This window comes from Pinus tabuliformis, chromosome 8, assembly GCF_031772625.1.
Source record: "Pinus tabuliformis cultivar Carrire ecotype Pingquan chromosome 8, CPIR1, whole genome shotgun sequence".
NCBI classification, from domain to species: Eukaryota; Viridiplantae; Streptophyta; class Pinopsida; order Pinales; family Pinaceae; genus Pinus; species Pinus tabuliformis.
Window position 1 is genome coordinate 1,823,321,941 of NC_142294.1, and position 7,540 is coordinate 1,823,329,480.

Sequence of the window (7,540 nt, forward strand, 5' to 3'; positions counted from 1 at the left end):
CACAAGGAGGAGTGGTCAGGCAGATCCTGAAGTCCTCATGGGAGGTTAGTAAGAAACTTTGAAGGGAAATGAGGGAAGTTAGTGATGACTTTAGCACTTTGTTACTTAGGCCACTGCTCTTGCCCCTTCTGCTGATGGCCACTTTGATTTGCTCCAAGTGATGCATTTGGATTTAGCTTTCTGCAACATTCCACTGCCTACCCTGCCTATTTCCTAGCATTTTTTGTTACTTCAAGGAGGGTGCACTTGGACTTGCAAACCCTTAGGTGCCTTTTCTTTTGCTTTGGCTTTTCTTTTGATTGTATATCTAAGGCTATCCTTATTGCTTCCAAGGTCCCAGATTAAACAGTTGGGAACCTTCTTTCTCTACCTAACTACTTTGTCTGCCAAGATTGAACTGTTTGGACAGACTTCTTTCTCTAATCTGTAACAAAAATTGAAACATGGCCTGACCCTGCTTAAGCTGTTGGATCACCCATTGGGAGATAGGGCAGCATCAACCAAATGTAAATGTGTGTCTTCCATCAGAATATGAGATCTTTGCATTCCCAAAGTAGATCATATTGGCACTTCCCATGCCAATCATGAAAAATGAAACCTATTGGTATAGGTAGCTAACAGTGGCTCCACTTGGGGATGGTTTTTCTTCTTGAAAGACCAAGAACAGCAGGTCAGAATGCCTTGGCTCTTGATCCGTTCTTACCAAAATTTGACAATTCTCTCTTTGTACTTCAAAACTGGAGGCTTTTACCTCTGTGGAATTTTTGGCATATAAAGCCCCTTTCTGCATATTTGTAGTAGCTTTTCAAACTGAACTATTTATGTGCTGAAAGAAAATATATACAGTTGATTACATACAGATGGGGAAACTCTGTTATATACATGGAAAGTAGTCGAAATAGTGCTTCAACATCCTGCCGTTTACAGGACCTTCACCTAAGTCAGTGCCATCCAAATTTTCCAGAAAATAAGTGTTATTTCCCTGTAGTGCTTGTATGACAAAAGGTCCTCTCCAAAGGGAGTCAAATTTTCCATGCTTACCCTTGTCTTCTCTTCTTGAATCCCACTTAAGCACTTTGTCCCCTATGAAGAAATATTCAGCCTTAGTTCTTCTGTCAAAGGCTTTCTTCAGCTTTTCTTGTAGGATTTGAACTCTGCTATACACTTGATCTCTGGTTTGCTGCAGACATATTATCTGATTGATCCTTCTCTGCATGTCATTTGGCTCAGCTTGACTTTCTTGGAGTAACTTCATGACCGGTACCCCTAGTGATGAAGGAAATTTGGCTTCTAATCCATAAACTAACTCATATGGGCTGACCCCAATGGACCTCTTGGTTGTTAGTCTATCTGCCCATAAGGCATTCACAAGCTTCTTATGCCAATTCTTCTTATTTTCTTCCAACAACTTCTTTATGATGTTCACAAGGGTTTTATTTGATGATTCAGCTAGGCCATTCCCTTGAGGGTAGTATGCAGTAGAATGGCCCAAGGTAATGTGAAATTTGTGGCAGAAATTCACCATCTTCTTAGATCTGAAAGCAGCAGCATTGTCTGTTATTATCTTATCAGGACAACCAAATCTAGAAAGGATATTGGTCTCAAGGAACTGAATGATAGTGGAATCATTTGCTTGTCTACATGGGATGGCCTCAATCCATTTGGTGAAGTAGTCTATGGCTGTGAGGATCCATCTATGTTGGCCTGAAGATGAGGGATGAATTTCCCCAATGAAATCCAAGCCCCACTGCTGAAACGGTCTCTCTGTTGCAACAGGCCTCAAAGGGAGTGGCAGTAACTTTCTCTTTCCCTCAAATATTTGACATTTGTGGCATGAGGTAGTAAATTTTTTAACATCAGAGAAGATAGTGGGCCAATAATAACCAGCCCTCAGTATCTTATCTACAGTGGACTTCCAATACAAGTGTCCACCACAATCACCTGCATGAAACTCTTCCATGATTTTGTTAGTCTCACTCTCAATTAAGCAGTTTAACAATATACCCTCATGGTTTTTCCAAAGCAAGTTGCCACCCATGACACAAAATTTTGAAGCTTTCATTTTTAGGAACCTACATTTAGTTTTGGACAATCCTGGGGGAGCACACAGGTTTTGTAACACATAACATATATCAGAATACACGGGGGATTGTTCAAAGGCTACGTTGATCTTTGGAGTCGCCAGCTCCGATTCACTGTCCAGTTGGTTAATGTCTAAGGCTTGAAAGTTTGCTTCTGTCATTAGTTTGGCCAAACCTTGCCCTTTTATCAGTTTTGTAGGTTTTATTTCAATATCAAATTCCAAGATGTTGGCAATCCATTTTCCTCTTCTGCCCTCTAAATTCTCTTGAGTAAGTATGTCTTTCACAATGGGACTTGGTACATAAGCTATAACATGGGAATATAGGATGTAAATCCTAAAGTCTTTGATGGCTTTGACCAAAGCATAAGCTTGTTTCTCCATGATTTGATATTTCAGAGGTGCATCTCTAAGAGCTTTACTAAAGAAAGCTATGGGTTTCTCATTTCCTTGGTCATCTTTCAGTAATAAGACAGCAGCAATGGTATGCTGGGAGGCAAAAGAGAAAATAATGAATTCTCTATCAAATTGAGGGTTTGTTAAGACTGGTGTTTGGGTAAGGGCCAACTTTATGCCTTCAAAAGCTTGATTTGCTTCTACCGTCCATTTTACTTTTGAATCCTTCTTTAGCATGTTATTCAGTAATCTGATCAATTCTGCTAAGTTTGGGATAAACCTCCTTAAAAAGTTAATCTTTCCCAAGAAGGCTTGCAATTCTTTGATGTTTCTAGGGTGGGGCATTTGCAAGATAGCCTGTATCCTATCTGGGTCAATTCTAATGCCATCCTTTGAAATGATGTGACCTAACAGCTTACCTTCTTCTAAACCAAACAGGGATTTCTTGGGATTTAAAGAAATTCCATACTTCCTACAGGTTATGAATATTTGCCTTAGATGTTTCAAATGTTCTTGGTCAGATTTTGAGAAAGGTGTGAGATCATCTAAATAAATGACAAGGAAGTCATGAATCTCTTTAGCAAAAGCAATATCCATTGCTCTTTGAAATGTAGCCCCTGCATTCTTCAATCCAAAAGGCATTTTTACATATTTGAAGGTTCCCCATGGGGTTGTAAATGCTGTTTTGTCCTGATCATCAGGGTGAACTAGGATCTAGTTGAAACCTGAGAATCCATCAAGTAAAGAAATTCTTGAGGCCCCCACTACTCTTTGCAAGATGTGATCCATCTTGGGTAAGGGGTAATTATCTTTCAAGGACACTTGATTCAAGTTCCTTAGATCAACACAAAGCCTTATTTCACCAGTTTTCTTTCTGGTAGGAACCAAGTTTGAAACCCAATCAGAAAATCTGATTGGTGCTATGATGCCAGCCTTAAACATTTTCTGTACCCCTTGCTCCATTGCTGGGAGAAGCATAGGATTGATTCTCCTCAATTTTTGCTTAAAGGGTTTTTGATTTGGCTTGAGAGGGATAGTGTGTTGAATAACAGAGGTGTCATAGGATTTTAAATCCTCATAACTCCATGCAAAGACATCTTGGAATTCTTTAAAGAGGTCAATGTATTTAGGCTTCTGATCAGGTGGTAAAGATGCAGACAATTTAATTATCTTGGGTTGTTCTGCAGTTCCAATGTTACACTCTTCTATGGTAGTATTGAGGGGTTGCAATTTTGGCTTCCTGAGAATATAATTTGAGTCGAAAATGTCTTCCAAGGGAGTAAGGCCTGTTGGGAGGAAGTTGTCTTTCAGTTGTATAATTTCAGCTTCATTATCAGCTATCTCCTCACAACTGATTTGTTTAAGTTCTTGTAGATTTTCTTTGTTGAAAATGGTTGGATGTACCATTTGGTTTGTTGTTTTGGGCGAAATACTTGTTTGGTGCTGTTCACCTAGTGTTTGTGAATCACTTGCAGCCTCCATATCAATGTTTAGCCCTGAAAATTCTTGCTGCAAAGTCAAAAATTGATTTATATGGGTATCATCCTCAAACACTTGCCAGTCTTTGACATTGTTTGGGACAGAAGGTCTGTGTTTTACCTCGGTTGTAAAGCAATGCTGGGGTTCAAAAGGAAGTTTACAAGTGCTTGCAAATGTAGCCAAGCTATGAGCATGCAGGTTATGGGTTCTAGGAATTTTGGTAATTTGAAATTCAATGAAGGACTGTAGCAGTTCAGCAGCAGCAGATCTATAAGATCTTAGTCTTTTGTCATTGGTGACAAAATTACCCTTTACTTGTTGGATAACTAGGTCTGAGTCTCCTAGGATTGAAACTTTTATGGCTTGTAAGGATTTTACTAGCTTGAGGCCTAGCAAGAGAGCTTCATATTCTGCCATATTGTTGGTGCATCTGAAGTTTAACCTATAGGCTCGGCCTTCTGCATGACTGTTTTGTTTATTATGTATCCAAACCCCTGCTCCTGCCCCTAATTTGTTGACTGACCCATCAAATTCAAGGAACCATAGGATATCTTGTTTAAGGGAAGAATTGTCAACTGTTGTGGGAGTTAGCATCAACAACTTGAAATCTTGTCTTACATTTGGCTTTCCTTCTTGAACTGCTTTGTTAATTGATTTCTCAATCATTATGTCTTGAACCAGTTTCTTCATTTATATGCTGATCTTGTTTGAGTGTTTGGTTTTCTCCATCATTTGTGGGACCTGTATTATCATTGAAGAGAATATAGGAGTCTATGTCAGAATGGACAGCATATATGGGAAAGTTTTGAGGTTTTTCTTCGCTGCTGACCATGTATTTCATAAGTGACTCTCTATATAACCTCTTGGGTTGACCAAAGACTGAGATGGTGGCATATGACATGTCTAATTGTAGGGAACCTTCGAGTTTAGCCCCCCATGATCTTGATAAGAGCATCCCATATTTGGGTGGGATATCAGCAACTACAACATCCATTAGAATTGTTTTATTTGGGTACTGAACAAGGGACACACATAAGTCTTTTATCAAGCCTAAACACTTAACTTGGCTAGAGTCAAATGAGAATAGGTCCTTATATGGTCTTGTAATATCTAGATTCAATCTCTCCATGACTGATTTAGGCATCAGGTTGTGAGAGGCACCTGAGTCAAACATTGCATTGTGTAGTATCTTATCATGAACATGTAGGCTGACATAGAAAGGCAAGATCCCTGTGACTGCTGTCTTTCCATCAACCTCTGGACCGAAAAGCAATTCTGGGGTGTCATCCAATACATTGACATTATCTTTATTGCGAGTAAGTTGCAGGGACTTCTTGATTTGTTGTTTATAAATGTCATTCTTGGCTAGTTCTGAGAGAGGGATAGCTACCTTTAATTTGCCAATTTCAGCTTCTAAGTCAAAGGGTCTATCAGATTGGATCTTGGTGTTGTGGGTGATAGCCTTTTCCTTGTTCACTAGGTTTTCTTCTTGATTCTTATCTTGATCTTGAGGCTTGTCCTTCTTACTCATCTCTTGAGGAGTGTTACTTGGAATGGGCTGCAAGGGTGATGTAGCCATAGGCTGTTGTTTTGAAGGCAATGGTTCAGTGACTTCTTGAACGGTTATTTCATTTGTAACTGAATCAGTTGTGTCATTTGGTTCTGTGACTATGGCTCTTTTGGGCTGCTGGCTATCCTTTGTTTTTTCAGGCTGTGTTACATTTATAGTTCTGCTTCTTAGCTTATATTGTTTATGAACTTCATAAATAGCTGTGTCATAGCCTTGTTTAAAGTCAAATGACTCACCTGACCTGGTTTGGAACTGCTGAATGTCATCATCCTTATGATCTTCTTGACTCAGAAAAACTTGGTGCTCATCATTCAGGCGCATCAATTTAATGTGGGTGTCATCTGTTTGCTCATTCGAAGTGGATGCCTCAGTATAGTTTTCGTGGAAGGGAGGTCTTATGTCTGGATCAGAACCGGCCTTGCCCACGTTTGGGTTTTGATTTCTCCTAAAATTGGGATTTCTGATAGGGTTATTTTGTGGTGCTTCCCAGGATGACTTTCTTTCAACTGATTCTACTCTATCACCCAATCTCTTCATACCAGTGAGTATTGCATCCAGTTTTTGATCAAAGGCTGAGGGTTCTTCTTTGACAGTGGTTCTCTTTTCCAATCTTGCCCTGTTTCTTTTGGCAATCAGGTTAGCCTCTACTGTGACAGCAACCTTTTGGGCATCTTCAAGGGTTTCAGGAGCTCTTTCCTTCAACTGATATGCCATATCAGGGTCAAAACCATCCGTAAATTTGTACAAGGCTAAATCAGGAGGAGGTCTTAGATTCTGTGGTATTGCGTTATATACGTTGTTGAATCTTGCACAATACTCCAAAACGGTCTCTTGAGGACCTCGTTTGATTGTATCATATTCATCAAGTATGTGCAGGGGATCTTTCTTTTTCTCCCATCTGTTAGTAAAGGCTTGATAAAGCTCATCAAGGGTTGTGATGGTATTTACAGCCAGTGATCTAAACCAAGTTCTTACATCCCCTGTGAGGCTCTGAACAAAGATTCTCATTCTCACAGTGTCATCATCTATTTCATAGTTCTCAAAATGGTCCTGCATCCTTTTGGCATGCTGAATTGCTGTGAAAGGGCCAGTGGAGTCAAAATATGAAATCTTGGATTGGTATTCTTGAGGTAGAGCTGCAGCATTAGCAGGCAACTGCAGGGGTGCATATCTATTAGCCATATTTGCAGGATTTATAGGATTGACAGGGATAGCTGTGATAACATGAACGAGTGGTACAACAGGGGTAGTGGGAACGGTAGAAACTAGAGTGTTGGTCAAGGGAATATGTGCAGTGGATGGAGGTGTGAAAGGAGGGCTTTGAGATGTGGATGGTGAACTGGGGGAATCAAGGGTAGACCGAAATAGAACCTTGATTGGAGTTGGAACAGGGTTTGGATAAGCTGTCTCAGGACTTAAATCAGCAAGAGTTTCCTGTCCTTGTTGCTTCCTAATGATTTTAGGGATTGTGTTAGGATTTTCAAAAACAGTTGGTGGATTGGGGTCAGGATTTGACCTTGTATATCGTGGATTCTTCTTGGGAGCCAGCTTCTAAACTGTTTTTGAGTATGTTTTTGGAATATTTGTGTCTACAAGGGCCAGACAAGATTTTGGAATGACTGTGTATATCTTAAAGCTAGCATGAAAATTGACTGAAGCAGCTTTAAGAAATATACAGAAATTAGAATATCCTGAGGAACTCCCCAGTGGAGTCGCCAATTATGTTAACACCCAGGTTGTTCCCTTTGACTCCCAAGGGAATACGGCCGGGGTAACCACTAACCAATCTTTGGATTACAGCTTCTAGCCAAACTGTAATCAGAGAGGGCTCTCTCTTTAAGGTTTAGCTTTGTTTGTGTCTGTTTGGTAGAATTTTTAGGCTAGCTATGATGCTCAAGGTTTGTTTTTGGACTTGTTTGGATGATGATTTCAGTCAAGATATATATGTGCTCACTAGAATGTTCTAGGCCATTGGGTATGGAGTCAGTGGTCCTTTAATAGTTTGGTGTGTTGTG